Source organism: Mauremys reevesii, linkage group 7 (genome assembly GCF_016161935.1).
Source record: "Mauremys reevesii isolate NIE-2019 linkage group 7, ASM1616193v1, whole genome shotgun sequence".
Classification (NCBI taxonomy): Eukaryota; Metazoa; Chordata; order Testudines; family Geoemydidae; genus Mauremys; species Mauremys reevesii.
The window spans coordinates 73899305-73919296 of NC_052629.1; the positions used below are offsets into that span (position 1 = coordinate 73899305).

Consider the following 19992-nt stretch of genomic DNA (forward strand, 5'->3'; position numbering starts at 1 on the left):
ATCAACCCCCGCCCTTCATGTGTAAAGAAAAGGTTCTGTACTGCCTGGACTGTCATAGCAGCAGGATGCTGTTTTCCTCTCCCCCACACTGCTTAATGTCCTGTCTAGACAATCATAGCAGCTGGAGGCTACCTTCCCCTTATTTCATTTCAGTAACAAGTCACTGTTTCTTATTCCTGCATTCTGTATTACTTCAGCACACAAATCAGGGGACACTGCAACGGTAGCCCGGGAAGGCTGGGGGAGGAGGGAAGCAACAGGTGGGGTTGTTGCAGGAGCACCCCCTGTGAATGCCATGCAGCTCATCATTCCTGCATAATCTGACACGGAGTGGCTGTGCTCTCTGGTTCTCTGAAACACTGGATCTCTACTACACTAGCCCCATATTCTATGCAGGAATTATTCTATTTTTAGATACCATAAAGGAGGGATTGACTCAGGGAGTCATTCCCAGTTTTGTCTTTTGCGCCCCCGGCTGATCTCGGCCAGGGGCACCTGTGATAGCAGCAGAAGGTATAATGCAATACGGCTGGTAACCATCATCACCTTGCCAATTTACAATGGCATGATAGATGGTACAGTATGGCTGATAACCATCTCTGCTGTCATGCAAAAGCAAATGAATGCTGCTGTGTAGCGCTGCTGAATCGCCTCTGTCCGCGGCATCTAGTACACATACGGTGACAGTGACAAAAGGCAAAACAGGCTCCATGGTTGCCACGCTATGGCGTCTGCCAGGGTAATCCAGGGAACATGGGCTCGAAATGATTGTCTGCCGTTGCTTTCCCGGAGGAAGGAATGAGTGACTACATGTACCCAGAACCACCCGCGACAATGAAATTTGCACTATCAGGCACTGGGATCTCAACCCAGAATTCCAAGGGTCAGGGGACACTGCGATGGGGTGGAACAGGGGCAGAGTTTATGCTTTCCGGATTGCCTGCAGCAGGAGTGCGCACGAGATAGGTGCTGTGCCTGGTGTTGTTCACAGACACAGACTAGACTGTGTTCATTGTTCGCAAAAATGTATCTTTGCAAGGAATTCACTCCCTTTTTCCCATCACACAGCTTCGACTGTCTCCAGACCTGCCACAGCATCCCCCTCACAGAGGCTGGCAAAGATTAGGCGGCGAAAGAAAAAGACACGGGACGAGATGTTCGCTGAACTTATGGGCTGCTCCCGAGATGAGGCGGACCAGCAGAGCCAGTGGAGGGAGACCCTCTCTCTGTACCAGCACTCACACAGCGAACGGGAGGAGAGATGGTGTGAGGAAGAGAAGCAGGCGACTCAAACGCTGCTTGGACTAATGAGGGAGCAAACGGACACGCTCCGGCGCCTTGTGCATGTTCTGCAGGACCGCAGGCAGGAAGACAGAGCCCCGCTGCAGTGTATCTGCAACCGCCCTCCCCTGCCACAAAGTCCCATACCCCTCTCACCCAAAATAACCAGAAGGAGGGGCGCTAGGGGGCGTTAAAACTGTCACTGCACCCCAGCAGAGTGATCAAGTACCCAAAAGCTCTCATACCCTAAATTTTGAGAAGTCCTTTCCTTCCCGCCTCACCCAAGCCCCCGTCCCAGTTTCATCCCCTAACTGGCTAGTTGATAATAAAAAATACTTTTCTGTTAATTACTGTTTCCGTCATGTTCTTTTAGAGGAGACTGTGTTTGAAGGGGGGGAAGGGGGTTGGTAATTGGACAGGACAGTCACCTTTACCAGGGTACAGACACGGGGGCAGGATCAGCAGCAGGTCACACACACAGTGCAGTCAGTAGGCACCCTGGTCGGTATGGGAGGTGGTTTCCAGGTTCTGTGTGGGTGGGGGGGATGTGACTTTGTAGCAGGGGAGGGCGGTTACAGATCTTATGCAGCGGTCCTTGTCCTGGACCGCTGAGTCACGCAGCAGAGGAATCTGTATCTGTCCTCCTCCTCCACAAGGTCACATAGCCCCCGCACACAGAATCCCAAAAAGGAGGGATGGCAGGCTCTGTTGAAACAACCAGTCTGGCACTGCGGACCGCTCTAGGAGCAGGAGCCTGTCATTCCTCGAGTTCAGAGGCGGTCTTTACATCACCCCACACCCTACCCAGCACAGTCTGCATCCCAGTTTCAACCCTTTAACGCAAAGTCATTAATAAAGAAACCTTTCTTAAGTAACAATGGAACATGTATTTTATTTTTACACGTGTGTTGGAAGTGGGGGAAACGGGGTGAATGGGGTATGTAACTGCAGAGGAGAGTCAACAGTAACTGGGTAAAGAAACAGGGGCAGGTTCAGCTTCTCTGTAAAGAAACTGAACAGTCACAGGTCACGCTGCTCGCTGCTCGCTGGTACTTGAAGAGTTCCTTGTCGCTGTCCAAGGCACCTGTATAGGGCTTCATGAGCCAGGGCATTAGTGGGTAGGCTGGGTCCCCGAGGATCACTATAGGCATCTGCACATCCCCAACAGTTATTTTGTGGTCCGGGAAGAAACTACCTTCCTGCAGGTGTCTAAACAGATCACAGTTCCTGAAAACACGCGTGTCATGAACCTTGCCTGGCCATCCGACGTTGATGTTGGTAAAACATCCCCTATGGTCCACCAGTGCTTGCAGCACCATTGAAAAGTAGCCCGATTTCTCAGCAGCTGACTGTGGAAGAGGTGGACGATAAGGCGCGAGGAGGTGAAAACGGCCATAACTGCAGCGGGCTCCATGCTCGCAGTGCTGTGGCGTCCGCGCTGTCACTGACCAGAAAAGTGCACAAACAGATTGCCCGCAGGCGCTTTCGGGGAGGGAGGGAGGGCATGATTGACGGTTCAATGATGACAGTTACCCAAAACCACCCTCGACACATTTTTTTTCCCCCAGCAGGCATTGGGGGCTCTACCCAGCATTCCAATGGGCAGCGGGGACTGCAGGAACTGTGGGATAGCTTCCCACAGTGCACCGCTTCCAAAGTCGACGCTGGCCCCATTAGTGTGGAATCACAAAGTCGAATTACTGTCCTTAGTGTGGATACACAAATTCGACTTCGTAAGGTCGATTCCACAAATTCGAATTAAGTTGAATCGAACTACTCTTGTAGTGTAGACATACCCTGAGTCATTGCCTTCACTGAGCCCTGGAGACCATTAGCATGTATGTCACCAGACTCCTGACAATCCCCATGGTGAGAACACAACTTTGTGCACCTTTGAAGGTTGGGTCAATAATACTCAGCACTGAAATGAGGCAGACTTGGTCCCTCAAGGTTCATTTGCACCTCTCTTCATATCACAGTTACATCTCTCCCAAGCTGCTCCAATTAATCCCTGTACTATTCAGTTACAGCTAGCGCAGTGCACATAGCTGAGGTGCATGCAGATCAATGCTGGTATTGCAGCCGGTGGAACACACCACCAGTCTTTTCTCATATCTGTTATAGACTGAGATTTTATGGTCAAAAGGGACAAAGGTCATCTAGTCCAACCTGTAGCATAATACAGGCCATAGAATTACATCCACTTACCAGTTTATTGCGCTGAATACCTTGTGTTGACTAAATCATCCTCTAGAAAGGCATCATATTGTGATTTCAAGAGATGGAGAATCCTTCACGTCCCCTGGTAGTTTGTAAACCTTTGCACCTTTACTGAGCTATTTCCAATGGCTATTGCCAGCTCCAGGGCTAGGGGGTGAGGGCAGAGTTAAGGATGCACTGCAAGGGTGGCGTGTACTTTAACTGTTGCCTTGTTTTCAAAGATTTAGCCACATTTGAAATGAGGCAGCACTGGGCAATGTTAAACGCTGCATAAAGAAAATTTATGGGCATTTAATGTCTTTGATGTTTTTTAAAATGGACTTTGTTGCCACTATAACTGTGTCTACACCAGAGCTCTTGCTGCCAGAGCTATGTGGGATAGGGATGTGATTTTTCACACCCCTCACTGACATAGCTATGCTGGTGAAGCTTTTAAGTGCAAGCCAGGTCAAAGCCTGCCTGTGGATTATACAGCACTTGAAAATATTGCTCTCAACTGAGAAATATTGGTATCAGAGCAAAACTTCCACAAGGAACTCCTGCCAACACACACTGTCTAAAAGCTGTAGGACTCAAACACAAGGATGTAGCTCAGCATCAATGGCCACAGCATGTCCCTTGAGCCAGTTCTGCGAGAGCAGATTGCTGAAAACCCTCTGGCTCTGAACAGAGTCTTAGTCTTCCTGCCTGTGCATTTCAGTCTCTTTGACTTGTCTGTTTGACTCATGGTGATCTGAAATTCCAAATGCTACAACTATTAATGCTGACTCGGGAAATCTTTACAGAGGAGCACCATCTCTGCTATAGTTAAAGTTCAGCATTGCTTTCTGTTTAAAGGCTGACCATTCTGACTGCCCTAAAATCCACACACTTATTTGGATTGGCTTGAAATGTGCTGCTGTTCATGGGGGTGCTCGGCAGCGGTAGTGGCCCAAGGATGGGGTTATTTGACAAAGGGTCCTCCAAAGCAGCTTTTTCCAAAATCAGCTTGCTCTTATAACATTTTCTTGCACATAACTGGGCCTCAGGTTAACCTGAGGGGGCCCTTCAATATTGTATTCCCTAATAAACGCTGGCTTGTTGTAAAGAGCCTCTCTTGCGTTGCTGCAGATACCTACTATTTGCATCACCCCCTAAAGAGAGGGGACTCTCTTGGACTCACTGGAGAGCCCTGGTGAGAAAAAGGGGTGCTGCCACTAGGCCCACACTCAGAGAAGTGGAGATGTGGGGCTTGACCTCCAGGAACTAAGCTTAGGGTCTAGCACATTAAAGGGAGCAGTCCCAAGAGAGACCGTAGAAAGGCTGTGGCATCTAATGCTCTGTAAATCCATGGCATCTCTCTCTCTGAATCCCTCCATTGGTTCCCCCATTTCTGTCCCCTCAAACCTAAGCTGCTTATCTTCAGTGGTAAATCCTTTCGCAGCTTGTCGGCATCTGACGTATAATTTCTGATTCAGCACTGAGATGCCAGCTACCACCTGTGATCCGCCAGGGATGCCAGCCTCCATCACTCAGTTGTTAAATGTTCAAACTGTCTGCTTCATGCTTTTGCTCCTGCTGGGAGGAGCTCTCCATACACCTCCAGAAAGCTACCTCACAATTCTCCTTCAGGGTCCAGCTGGTGGCAGGCTGGAGAGAGGAAGGCTTGGGGTAAAGCGCTCTTATGAGTTGGGAGGGTTGGGGCCAGTGGGGATATCTTGGAGCAGCTGCTGTAGGGAGTTGGGTGCCATGGAGGGCTAGGAGCAGTGGGAGAGAGTTGGATCAGGAGCTCAAGAAGCTGGGAGGGTTGAGGGTGTGAGTAAAAGGAGGGTGGATGCCAGGTGCTCCAGGAAAGGGGGATGCTAGCAGTGGGAGGGAGGGGACACTTTTTTGGCAGGAACAAGGAACATTTAGAATGGATATTGGGATGGGAAGTGGATGGGGAGCAGGAGACTTGGGGGAATGGGTACCAAAGAGGGCTGTGGGTGATAGGAAGGGAGGAGAGAACACAAGAAGCAGGTGCTTCTGTCCCCAGGTATCCGGGACTACAGATCTTGAATGCTGGTCCACGGGGCTCTTAGCAGTTAGTAAGTTCCACCTGCCACCCAGGGACCTGCCAGCAGTTGTCAGACTAGAAGCCGAACCCTGACAGAGGATTCCAGCTGATTGGTGGAACGTTGGGGGTCCTGATTTGTCCCCATCTTCTACTTAAACCAAGCACAGACACAAGAAATTGTCCCTGCAGCTGGGTTTCCCTGCTGAGGGCTGCTTCCCCTGTGATACCTGCTCCAGCTGTCGGACTCTGATCACTTGGTAACTGACCCTGCTGCCTCCTGGCACTTGATTCCTGGTTTTGCCCTCTGGCCTGTCTCAGCGTCTGACCTCCTGATATCTGACCCAGTCTGATGCCTGATTCCTGGTCTGACCACTAGGTCATAGAATCATAGCGTAGTCCAACCCCCTGCTCAAAGCAGGACCTATCCCCAACTAAATCATCCCAGCCAGGGCTTTGTCAAACCTGACCTTAAAAACCTCTAAGGAAGGAGATTCCACCACCTCCCTAGGTAACCCATTCCAGTGCTTCACCACCCTCCTAGTGAAAAAGTTTTTCCTAATATCCAACCTAACCCTCCCCCACTGCAACTTGAGACCATTACTCCTTGTTCTGTCATCTGGTACTACTGAGAACAGTCTAGATCCATCCTCTTTGGAAAATCCTTTCAGGTAGTTGAAAGCAGCTATCAAATTCCCCCTCACTCTTCTCTTCTGCAGACTAAACAATCCCAGTTCCCTCAGCCTCTCCTCATAAGTCATGTGCTCCAGCCTCCTAATCATTTTTGTTGCCCTCTGCTGGACTCTTTCCGATTTTATCACATCCTTCTTGTAGTGTGGAGCCCAAAACTGGACACAGTACTCCAGATGAGGCCTCACCAATGTCAAATGGAGGGGAGTGATCACGTCCCTCGATCTGCTGGCCATGCCCCTACTTATGCAGCCCAAAATGCCGTTAGCCTTTTGGCAACAAGGGCACACTGTTGACTCATATCCAAGTTCTCGTCCACTGTAACCCCTATGTCCTTTTCAGACTGCCTGCATCCCGGTTGTGACACTGGGGGTGGGTGGAGGAAGAGCTGAGAGCAGTAAGAGGAAGGGGAGTGAGTGTCCTAGTGAGTGACAGGTCTAGCTGCACCTCTCTCCCCTTCTTGGTCTCTCTGAGTGCCCCCCTTCAGCTGTCAAGCCTTGTGCCTTTCCTTCTGCTGTTCTCCTGCTCCTAGATAGGGCCCTAAGCTGCAATACCCTGTGTATCAGTCATGTATACCCAGCAGGTCAGGCTGAGTGGTGACACGTTCTGCAGTCTAGGATCAGTGGTGCACAGACAAAACAGCCACCTTAAACACTGCGGTGGTTTGATTTTGCAGGAGGAAAGCAGTATAAGAGAAGAGAATTTTAAAATAGCAAATAGGCTTCATCATGCCTGCCATTCTAAAGGCTTACCATCCCCTGGTGGCCACCTAGGCAGGTCTAACTTCTGCTCACTCCCTAGTGAGGTCCCTGTTTCTGCCTCTTTCCCTCTATCACCTAACCAGCTGTTCCCTTTTTGGGAGCGAGTCCCTTTTTAAACTGCTCCAGTCCTTTTGATCTTCTTGGCTCCAGGCCTTGGCCCTGCTCAGCTAACCCAGTTCTATAAGTTGGCTGGAGCCAGGAGGTAGAATATTCCAAGCTAATATTTCAGGCATTTTCTCTTATCAACCCTTAAGCAATTAATAAGGGGTGTCTCATCTTGAGCCACTCTTCTTCCTTTCCTGCTTGTTTTCCTTGCAGTGTCCCTATTAAACTAAACCAGCATAGTAATACAGTCAATATCCCAATAGCCAGGCCAGGGTTCAGTATTCATCAGTACTACAGAGCAGCTCCAGCTCCGTCACAGGGGGTGTGGAGAAATAGGGCTGAGGCTGTCTCTACACTGCAGTGTAAGCTCAGATTCAGACTCAGGCTCGAGCCCAACCCCCATTCCTTCTGCACACAGATCTGTCTGACTCAGGCCAGTAAGCTCTCAGGACCCAGGCCCTTGGACCTGGCCAGGGTAGTGATTCTGAGCCAGAGAACTGCATCTCTGGGAACCCCCCATCCTCTTATCTCATTTACAATGACTTTCACCAGGTGCTGGGTGCTTGCTGAGCACTGAGACCCCAGAAGTTCACAATAGTCTGGTCAGCTGGGATGACAACCTTCTGACGCTCAATTTCATAGAGCTCCTAAGGGGAGCCAGCAACCACCAGATCATGCTAGCAAAGTGTCTCTGGCTGCTCCGACCAGTCCCTGAGCAGCTAGCTGCAGCATGTCCTGGGTCCATACTCAGAGGAGCTAATTGATGACCCCTTGGAGGAGTAGTCTGCTGTGGAACTCACAGCAGAAACAGAAGAGGCCAAAGTAGTCCTGGAGCTTGGTAAGTTTCTGGCTCCATGTCAGTTGTTATTAATGTATGAATGGGAGGGATTTCTGGACTATGACCAAATGCAATTTTTATTACAAGCTGCAGGTGTAATGAAGCAGCCTCTGACGGGACACTACTGAGAGTATCAATTCAGGACAAATTGCTTAGAGCAGGACAGTTACAGCCCAAACCAGCCAAACAGAGAGGATTTTGGTTTTACCCCACTGGCTAAGCAGAAGTGATACAAGCAGTTCCCTCAGATACTCCAGTTCCCTTGTATCACCATCAGCACCGCTCCTTATAGGGGCCAAATGGTTATGAAAACCAATACCCCAGTGAAAGAAAAGAAAGGTTATTCTTATCCTAAAGGACCAAGTCCCAGACCCAGGTCAATATACAAGTCAGATCTTACCCACAAATCATGCTGTTGCCAATCCTTTAGAATCTAAAATCTACAGGTTTATTCATAAAAAGAAAGAAATATAGATGAGAGCTAAAATTGGTTAAATGGAATCAATTACATACAGTAATGGCAAAGTTTTTGGTTCAGTGATGGAATAAACTGCAGGTTCAAATCAAATATCTGGAGTACATCCATAGCTTTGTTCAGAGCTTCAGTTTGTAGCAAAGTTCCTCCAGAGGTAAGAAGCAGGATTGAAGACAAAATGGAGATGATGCAGCTGCCTTTTATGGTCCTTTTGCCATGTGGCTTGTGCTTCCTTTGTTCCAAACACAAGCCACCCAGCACACGGAGTGGAAAAACCTTAGAGTTCTGTCCATAGGCATGTCCCTGTATGCCTTGCTGAGTCATAAGGTGTATCTGCCTTCTCTCAATGGGTCAGTTGGGACCCATTTAAAGGGGGATTTAAAGGGCTCTGGGCTCCCAGTGGCTGCGGGCAGCCCAGAGCCCTCTGACTCCCGGCCGTGGCTGGGATTTAAAGGGCTGTGGGCTGCCCGCAGAGCGCCGTGTGCGGGGGATTTAAAATCCCCCCACGGGCCACACAGTGAGGCTCCGCGGGCCGCATGTTGTGCAGGCCTGATCTATACGGTCACAGTTCATGTCAATAACATCATAGCAGGTATCGGCATATATCTACTTATGGCAGAATGCATGCCAGTGCCTTGGCATCTCTCACTCCCCCAACACCATGTGGAATTCAGAATAAGACTGGGAAGAGCAAACAACAGATTAACAAGCATTTAACATTATTTTTTTACTATATACTTGCACGTTCTTACAAAGATGCGCAGGAGGGTTAAAAGTAAGATCCTTATATAGCCTTCCCTTTTAGTATGCCACACTGTACAGATTGGCCATGCCACAGCATAACGAGCCATCTGTAAACTGTACTGGGCAAGGGGGAAAACATAGTGTATTCTCTTTCCAAAATATGGCAGGGAGTTTGTAGACAGTCCATAAATATGCCAGGGAAAGGGGCGGGAGTAGCTGTGCAGTTCTTTAAGAATCCGTATTACTGTGTGTGTTTGCATGTTGTCCAGAGGTAGATGTACTCAGAGCAGGATCTATCATAAGCCATAGGAAGGCAGTAATCCATGCGGACGCTAACCTAACCCAACCTTCTGTTGATTCCCTCATTAATTTTGACCCAATCCCAGGTGCTGATGGTTGCAAACTTTTCCCATAGGAGGAACTCCAGATAAGTAGTCACATTTCGGGGAAGGGTATATTTCTCGGGCCTTCCGCTATAGAACACCAGCCAACTCCACTCATAGATGTGTTGCTAAGTCACCATAAGCTTGAAAACCTCTGTGGCAGACACGGCTTGCTTGTCACCAGTACCTTGGAATAGAATGTCTTTTTGCCATTCAGGAACCTCCAGGATTTTGATGTCCTCCAGAATGTGGAATGCCTGAAAGGACTAAGAAAACTTAGGTAGTAAACCACAACAACTCCCCCCTCAACTTCCTTGTGACGTACTGGGGTACAATCCAGACCAATGGGGGGTTTTGTTACCCCTCCCCTGTAACCTGTGGTGCCTTGCAATGCCTTGCTGCTGTAGCCTCCAACCTGGACTGCTCACAAACAGCCAGCAGCATGCTGGTCACTTATGTATTTGTGGAACTGCAGCCTGCCAGTCATACCCCAGCTCTCACCAGCCATGGTTGTACTGCAGGGCAACCCCATCACACTCCCAGTCTTGGATTTCCCCCAGAAATGTATATCCTGTACAGCCCAGCCCTCTCCTGGGCAGTCCAATTATATTGTATTATGTCCATTATTCCTTTAAAGCAGGGGTGGCCAATCTGAGCCTGAAAAGGAGCCAGAATTTACCAATGTACATTGCCAAAGAGCCACAGTAATACATCAGCAGCCCCTCATCAGCTCCCAGTGCCCCCCACCCACCGGCAGTCCTGCCGATCAGTGCCCCCTTCTCCCTCCCCGCAACCCCCGATCAGCTGTTTCATGGCATGCAGGTGGCTCAGGGGGCGGGGGAGGAGTGAGGGCATGGTGGCTTAGGGGAGGGGGCAGGAAGGGGTGGAGTGGGGGCAGGGCCTCCTGCAGAGCCAGGGGTTGAGCAGTGAGCACCCCCCGGCACATTGGAAAGTTGGCACCTGTAGCTCCAGCCCTGGAGTCGGTGCCTATACAAAGAGCCTTATATTAACTTCTGAACAGCCACATGTGGCTCTGGAGCCACAGGTTGGCCACCCCTGCTTTAAAGGAATAAATACTGTACCAAATTGCCAGCACTATTATGATGGGTCTCACGCTTTCTCTTCTTGGGGGGGGGGTCAGGGTGCCATTTCTTGCCCCTGGATTGGAATATTAACTGCCCCACTAGTGTCCTAGAGGAGGGGAGTGGAGAGGGAGGGACCTGAGGATAGTGGTAAATCACTTGAACTGATAGTTCCTTCCCCTGGACTACTTCCCTCTCCTGCCCTTCAGCTTGTGGGGGCTTCCTGCCCTCCCTCTGCACAAGCCAGGTGCCCCTTTACCTAGGGTCTTGGACTTCTTAGCCCACCACAGCACTTCTCCAAATTGTCCTCTGCTTCCCTTCAAAGTGTTCACTGCTCTAACACCCACACTGTTTGATTGAAGCAGGGTTTTTTATCAGGTGACTGACTGCAGGTGCTCTAATTGGCTTCAGGTGCTCTAGTTAATCTATAGCAAACTTTCTTCCCCTTACAGGGAATAAGGCTCCCTTCTAACCCTCTCCTGCTGCCCTCTGGCCATGCTGTATCACAATACATAAATGTTTATTACCTTAAATAGGGTTATCCAGACCCTGTAATTTAAACACACTGGATTAGATAAAACAGTAGGAAGTTTATTAACTACGAAGAGAGAGCTTTTAAGCGAGTACAAGTAATGAGGCTAAAAAGTCAGAAATGTTTACAAGAAAAATAAAGATAGGCACTAGAAAGTGTTTTAACTTATCAAACTATATTAGATTGGAGCAAAGTTTCTCACCACATGCTTCCAGCAGTGTTACTGACCAAACTCTTCAGGTTAGGATCCCTCCCCCAGATTCCAGCAGCTGTTTTCTTTGTCTTCTCAGGTGCAGAGAACTGGAAGGTCTGAGAATATACTGAATCTGAATTTTACAAAGTATCATTTTTTCAGCCTTGACATTCCACAGGTCCTTTTTTCTGGAGATGCATTGAACCTTTTCTGAGACAATAATGAACTGTTTGATGTCTCTTCTCATGCCTGTCCACCTTTGTAGCTGAACCCCAGTCCAGTAGAAGCCTGGGATAGAATCATAGACTCAGAAGATTAGGGTTGGAAGAGACCTCAGGAGGTCATCTAGTCCAATCCCCAACTAAATCATCCCAGCCAAGGCTTTATCAAACCAGGCCTTAAAAAATTTCTAAGGATGGAGATTCCATCACCTCCCTAGGTAACCCATTCCAGTGCTTCATCACCCTCCTAGCAAAATAGTTGTTTCCTAATATCCAACCTAAACCTCCCCCACAGCATCTTGAGACCATTACTCCTTGTTCTGTCATCTGCCACCACTGAGAACAACCTAGCTCCATCCTCTTTGGAACCTCCCTTCTGGTAGTTGAAGGCTGCTATCAAATTCCCCCTCACTCTGCTCTTCTGCAGACTAAATTAGCCCAGTTCCCTCAGCTGCTCATCATAAGTCACGTGCCCCAACCCTCTAATCATTTTCATTGCCCTCCGCTGGTCTCTCTCCAATTTGTCCACAACCTTTCTGTAGTGGGGGGCCCAAAACTGGACAGATGTGGCATCACCAATGCTGAATATAGGGGAATAATCACTTCCCTTGATCTGCTGGTAGTGCTCCTAGTAATGCAGCTCAATATGCTGTTAGCCTTTTTGGCAACAAGGGCTCCATGTCAAAGTGTCATGGAGCAGTCACGGAGAAAGCATGTCTGTGATGAGCTTATGATGGACATCCTGGACAGGGCCAACAAGGAGGAACAATACCGAAGGGGAAAAGATTCATGGCATGTGGAAAGGCAAAAAGCAGGCACGAGAAGAAGTGCAGCATGCAAGGAGATACGTTTCTCTGGATTGGAAACGTCCCCTGAAGGAGGAAGATAGAAAGCAGCAGAAAGATGTGTTAGAGAGGCTGCTTGAGGTCAGGGCTGGGAGAGTTCAGGCTCCTGTTCCCACCTGCACCATGTCCTGAATCCCCTCCATGGTACCACAAACTCATTGGACAGTACCAGGGTTGGATGGCCCACGGTCACCCTCATGCATGTGACCTGATGCTGGAGGGTCGGGGCTAGTTGCTCACAAAGCTCCAGCAATGTAGTTTTCTTCATGCAAGAGTGCTGAACCCACTGCTGGTCCTTGCGGGTCTGCATGATGATGTGATCCCACCAATCTGTGCATGTGGCCCTGCTTCAGAAGCACCTGTCTGCATAGCGAGCACCAGTGGCTATCACCAAGAGTGGTGAGCAGTGTCAGCCAGTTCCAGGCTGCCATATCTGTGTCATCGTCATCCTGTGGCGGGTGCCTTCAGTAGATCAGAAAATGCCAGTGAAATGTTCACCAGTGTCTCATGCATACTCTGCCTATTTCCTGACACAGGAGTGAAAGCAGAAGCAGGACAAGCTCTTCCCCAGGCACAAATGGGCACTTTCTTGGTGATGTCACAGGTTGGCAGTGAAACTTCTAGGAAATCAGAGAATCTCACTCCCCTCCTCCCCATCTGCATCAGCCACAATCTCTCTTCCTTTCAGGGGTTTTGAGTCGTTTAGTCAGTCATTCCCAAGGTCACATGGTCTTATGCTTTTATTCACAGTCGCCTTTTCCAGAGCATCCTGAGCTTAGCATCTAATTCCCCAGCCTTCTCCACATGAGACTTTTCATATACCGTGAGCTGCTGCATGTGGTGGCATCCCCCACTCAATCCTATTCCATACTACACTGAACCCTGCCAGCCCACTCTTACTGGTCCCAGTTTCCCTATGACCTTTCATTGTTTTTGGGCCTCTCTCTGTTAGCAAGAAGCAGTTTCAGAGTGTCTAGAGTCTTCGCCCTTCTGGGACATGGAGTTATCGTCTCTGTGTTTTAGGAGCCCTCTTGTCCATGATATCTGGCTGTGTGTGTTCCCAGCAGAGATGGGGCTAGCTAAATCCCTTATAAACAGAGTCACCTGCACCTTTGAGAATTGGTGGAACTCACCCTGACATCTTATTGCTTTAAAATGGGCTGGTGTTAAAATAACAGAACTTTTTTTCCATGACTTAAGCTGATCTCCTTGGTTTTCTCCCCCCCAAGCAGGGTTTCCAGTTTCCAAACCCGATGTGATCTCCCAGCTGGAACGAAGGGATGAGCCATGGGTCTCAGATCTCCATGCTTCTGAAGAAAGAGAGATCCCGAAAGGTGCCTGCACAGGTGAAGAATCATGAAACCAACTCAAAAAGTGTCAGCGCCTAAAAGAAACAGTTGGGATTCCATACAAAGACCTTGTGAGCTCTCCAAGTTCAGAGTTGTCCCCATCAGATGCTGTATCCTCAGGGCAGATACCACTCATGGCTTCCTAGCTGTCCTGACTGACTCCTGGCAGAAGCTCCCTCCCTAACCTCCCTTCCCCTGTTTGGATGAGATGCAGAGGCAGATTTGATCCCCTCCTTTCTCCCTTATGAGGCAGAGTTTGGGGAAATACAGGGCCTGATTTTTTTTCCTTTCTCCTCAGCACTTACTTTGGTTTGTGCTCTCCTTTTCCATCCCTGTTTCTAAGGTTTCTCTCTCTGTCCTGGCAGGTGAGGGGATGGTGAATGAGAACAAGGAGCCGAATCCTCAGCCAGAAGTGGCTGAGCAAGTGGAACTGCATGTGGTATTAATGCAAAGATCCCAGTTGATTGTGTCCAGGAGTCATGAGCAGGGGAAAGCCTGTAAGAGTCAACACAGACCAGAGAGGCAGCAGGGAACCCAGCCAGGATGGGAAATGGGTAACTCCATTAATTATCAGGAAGTTTACAAAGACCGCAAGGAAACCAGAGCCCAGAAGAGAATCTCCCTGGGAGACAGAAACAACACATGCACTGAGTGTGGGAAAAGTTTCAGTAGTCACTCAGACCTTACTAAACATGGGAGAATCCACACTGGAGCCAGGCCCTATGGATGCTGTGAGTGCGGGAAAAGCTTCACTGACAGCTCAACCCTTATTAGACATGAGAGGGTCCACACAGGAGAGAGACCCTATGAATGCTGTGAGTGTGGGAAAAGCTTTACTCAGAGCTCAGCCCTTGTCACACATCAGAGAATCCACACAGGAGAAAGACTCTATGAATGCCATAAGTGCGGGAAAAGCTTCAGTCGGAGCTCAACTCTTATTACACATCAGAGCATCCACACAGGCGAGAGACCCTATGAATGCTGTGAGTGTGGGAAAAGCTTCAGTCAGAGCTCATCGCTTATTACACATCAGAGAATCCACACAGGAGACAGCCCGTATGAATGCTGTGAGTGCAGGAAAAGCGTCAGTTACCGCTCAGACCTTGTTACACATAAGAGAATCCACACTGGAGAGAGACCCTATGAATGCTGTGAGTGCAGGAAAACCTTCTCTCAGCGCTCACACCTTATTATACACCAGAGAATCCACACAGGAGAGTGACCCTATGAATGCTGTGAATGCGGGAAAAGCTTCCGTCAGCTCTCAGCCCTTATTAGACATCAGAGAATTCACACAGGCGAGAGACCTTATGAATGCTGTGAGTGCGGGAAAAACTTCCTTCAAAGCTCTGCCCTTACTGCACATCAGAGAATCCACAAAGAAGACAAACACCATTAAAAACTTCTCTAGGGTTGACAAAATATATATATATATTTTGGACCAATCTTATTCACATTTCTATTACTGACCTTGACGCACAAGTTGGGAGTGTGCTAATAAAATTTGCAGATGACACAAAGCTGGGAGATATTGCCAATACCGAGGAGGACCCAAATATAATACACAAAGATCTGGACGACCTTGAAAACTGGAGAAAGAAATTGGAAGAAATTGAATAGTGCAAATGGCAACGTCAGGCACTTGGGGACAATACAACAAGAATTTTTGCCATAAACTGGAGACTAATCAGTTGGGAGCAACAGAGGAAGAGAAAGACCTGAGTGTATTGGTTGATCATAGGATGACAATGAGCAGACAATGTGATGTGGCCATGAAAAAGGCTAATGCAATCCTAGGATGCATCAGGTAAGATATTTCCAGTATAGACAGGGAAGTGTTAGTACTATTACACAAGGCACTGGTGAGACCTCATCTGGAATACTGTGTGCAATTCTGGTCTCTCATGTTCAAGAAAGATGAATCCAAACTGGAACAGGTATAGAGAAGGGCTACTAGGATGATCCGAGAAATGGAAAACCAATCTTATGAGAGACGACTCAAGGAGCTTGGCTTGTTTAGCCTAACTAAATGAAGGCTGAGGGAGATATGATTGCTCTCTATAAATACATCAGAGGCATAAATACTGGGGATGGAGAGGAGTTACTTAAGTGCCAATGTTGAAACAAGAACAAAAGGATATAAACTGGCCATCAACAGGTTTAGGCTTGAAACTTGATGAAGGTTTCTTAACCATCGGAGGAGTGAAGTTCTGGAACAGGGGAGCAGTGGGGGAAAAAAACGTAACTGGCTTCAAGATTGAGCTTGATAAATTTATTGAGGGGATGGGATGATGAGCCTGCCTACAATGCCAGGTTGCCCATCTGAAACTGCTAGTAGCAAATATCTCCAATGACTAGCGATGGGGGGAGGGATAGCTCAGTGGTTTGAGCATTGGCCTGCTTAAACACAAGGTTGTGAGCTCAATCCTTGAGGGGGCCATTTAGGGAACTGGGGTAAAAATCTGGGGATTGGTCCTGCTTTAAGCAGCAGATTGGACTAAATGATCTCCTGAAGTCCCTTCCAACTCTAATAGTCTATGATTCTATGGGACACTAGATGGAGAGGGCTCTGAGTTAACAACAGAAAATTATTTACTGAGTGGCTGGTGGGTCTTGTTAACATGCTCAGGGTCCAAAGGAATTGGCAGAGATCCTGGGGGTTTTTTTCGCCTTCCTTTGCAGTATGGTCATTTGCAGGTTTAAATTAGAATAGATGGTGGATTCTCTATAACAGTAGTCCCCAATGCAGTACCTGTGGGCACCATGGCACCTGCTGCGGCATCTATGTGCACCCGCGTACTGGCCAGCGGACAAGCATCCACCAAATGCCGCCAAAAAGCAGCATCACCAAGAGGCGTCGCTGCCAAAATGCCACTGATTTTCGGTGGCATTTCGGCGGCAACACCTCTTGACGTTGCTGCTTCTCGGTGGCTTGTCATCTGATGCCTGCCACCCGGAAAAGGTTGGGGACCACTGCTCTATAAGTTGAAGTCTTTAAATCATGATTTGAGGACTTCAGTAACTCAGCCAAAGGTTAGGAGTCTATTACAGGAGTGGGTGAGCAAGGTTCTGTGGCCTGCAATGTGCACGAGGTCATACTAGATGATTATGATAGTCCTTGCTAGCCTTCAAGTCTATGAGCTACAGTGAGGTAAAAGCTACCTGTTATTATCATGGAAAACACAGCTATTCTTGCAGTAAAGGCAGAACCATGGCCACTGTACACAGGCCAGCTAGCACATTTTCTCAACTAAGCTTCATCCCTTCTCCCAGTCTAAACAATCCTGGAGCATCACTGTTCCCCAATCGCAAAGTGTCACCAAGTTCCCCTCGTGTCTCATTCTCAGTTGTTTTCACATTGCTCTGGAGTGTGCTAAACAGCAGTTATTTTTGTACCATTTTTCTCATTTAAAATGTATTTAAATATAATAAAGAACAGGATCAGGGCAGCCTCTGTGACACTCCAAGGAGATGGGAGGAGTTAGAGGGATTCCCTTCTCCCCCATCTCCTCAGCATTGTTACCTTCTGTCTGAGCCGTGTAGAGTTTATCTTCACAGTCTACCCCTTCACCTCCCAAAGTGTCCCAAAGTGGTTTGATTCCTTTAATCTTAAATTAGACTCATTAGGGCAGGTGATTAAAGTGTCATAGACCTGGAACGGGAATTCAAATTGATCCAAAACACAGTGGGGTCATTCTGAGTTTAAATCACCGTTTCTGTCTACTGGCAAAGCCACTTCTGGGCCTTTTCCTGCTGAGTTGGGCTGGTTTGCAGATGGGAAGGTTGCCTGTTTTCCCATTATGATGATGATAAAATTTTTGTAAATAACATGACAATAATAGAGGGAGCGCTGAGTGAAGTGGTTTTGAATGGCTCAGAGGAGAACACAATGGAAGAACCTGTTGTCCTGATTCTGCGTCATATGCAACCTGCTCTGGAATGTGACCTGATATGAAATGGAAAGTGTCTTATTCTTCTCTGTTGTGGGTTTTTCTTTCTTTTCTGAAGGCCGTTTGGTCACATGACTGGATATTAGTTTTATTTGACAGAAAGTAGCTCAGATTTATTGGGGACTTTGAGACAAATGACCCATTCACTAAAATAGTAATTTCTCATGTTGTTTTTGCTTTTTCCCCATCACTCCATGTTGACATGGAGGAAGTTCAAATTCAGTTCATTCAACTGGAGAGAATACTCCAAGCTCTTGGGCATGCTACCAAGGAAATCTCCATTCTGAAATGGTGAACAACAGCACATCCCAATTTGCGCAACTAACTGCATATGATCACACTGTTGTTAAATTCTTTTGGTCAATATGGTTTCAGATGACCCAAGGAGAGAATTCCACAGTAAGCAACTTGGCACTAAGCAAAATGGCCTTGTATCTGGGGCCCTAAGAACATAATAATGGCCACATTGGGTCAGATCAATAGTCCATCTAGCCCAGTATCCTGTCTTCTGAGAGTGGCCAATGCCTGGTGCTTCAGAGGGAATGAACAGAACAGGGCAATCATCAAGTGATCTTGTCACAGTGTCTGGCAGTCAGAGGTCTTGGGATAACCAGAGCATGGGGTTGCATCCCTGACCATCTTGGCTAATAGCAGCAGTAGCTGCCCGGGCCCTATAGGCATTTACACCTGACAATATCACCTAGATAATTCCAATGACTTGGGAAATACTGTGGCTATCTATGCAGATGTGGAGAAAACCAAAATGGCATTTTGCTGAACTTATGTTTTGTAGATGCTGCAAATGTGTATAAAATGAAATCAGTGCTGAATGTGGGACAGCAGCAGAATATCTGTTTCTGAAGATACCCCACCACTGGGGGTTTACAGGGATTCAGATCCAGGCCGTTTTCTAATCCCTCATTTAGATCTGTGCCACCACATTAAAGAAACAAATTGGGCATTTTTGGGGAATATTCCTCACTATGATGACTGAAAACGTATTTGGTTTAGTAAAGGATTTTACTTCAGTGAAGTGTAAATTTATCCTGACTAAGGCCAAGGATTTGGCATCAACTACAGTATTAGTACCGGGAACAAAGCGGTTGGGTCTCACCCAAGATAAGGACACTATGGTGATGTACAGCCCAGGTAAAACTGTCTTTGGAACCCCGCTCCATAGTTCAATGGCATTTATTATGGTCCCAAATGATGCCATGGTTACACTGGAAACAATTGTCCTTTACCATTTGGATCGAAAGTGTCATGAGGAAAAGAGAGAAGCAATTGGTGCCCTCTGAGGACAGTCCTTGCTGTGCATCTCAGTCTGGCTCCCTTGGGAACGAGGACGTTCATGCTGCAAAAGTGATGGCTCCATGTTCAGGCTGCAGGATACCCAAATGCTGATTCCTAATTCTATGTTTTTGCCTCAGTTTTGCACTGGACTTATAGCACTAGTTTTGCATCACGTCTCCTTCACCTCCTGCTACTTTGAAAGACTAAAAAGTCTAAAAATAGACTACAGTGACTTTTTCTTGTGATGCAAACCTTCCCACTGAGTATGAGACCCCCTTCCACCAATACTTATGGCTGAAGACCCAGAGACCAATAAACTCACAGTAGTGGAAGGCACCTATGTTGTTTTACACTAGGGCTCATTTGGTGGAAATAGGGATTTAAAAGAAAACTAACATGTGTGATAACATTTTGTGATTTTTGAAAATGTTATTGTTACCAGTGAAAATGAAATTAAACAGGAAGTTAATTATTGGTTAAAGACTAAGAGACTAATTATGTAATTACCCAAATTATATTGGTAAACTGAAGGTTATATTGTTTTTCTTTTTGTTAGCATTATAGAAAATGGTGGCTAATCGTGAGTTTATTTGATGTAATTTACCCCTTCAGACCAAGGAGTTCTGAAATAACTCCTTGCTCCAAAAGCTGGGGTGGGGGAATCTGTGATAGGAACAATCTATACAAGACTACAGCCCCAGTACAGGATTAAGTTAGTTCCAATTCAAATGGAAATTATTTCGCTACACTTAACAGTAAATTTTCTGTTCAGAGGAAAACTACATAAGGAGATAAGTGATGTAACATTTTACCCAGTGAGGCGTAAGGGTCACTGAGAGCCCCGCTTCTCTTGTTTGCAAGGGAAAGATCTGACATCTATCATGAGATGTACACAATTGTTTTAAGAAGGGTAATTGGTGCATGATGCTCTCGGTAGTTTTTCTGTTAAAAACATTTCCCACCAGTTATTTTTATGGGTACTTTTCCTTCTGAGGAGG

At 47.5% G+C, this 19992-nt stretch overlaps 1 pseudogene; it reads left to right on the forward strand.

Moving 5' to 3' along the window:
- Positions 1 to 15150, forward strand: part of LOC120369043 — a 62869-nt pseudogene extending 47719 nt beyond the window's left edge.
- Positions 15151 to 19992: the final 4842 nt, after the last annotated feature.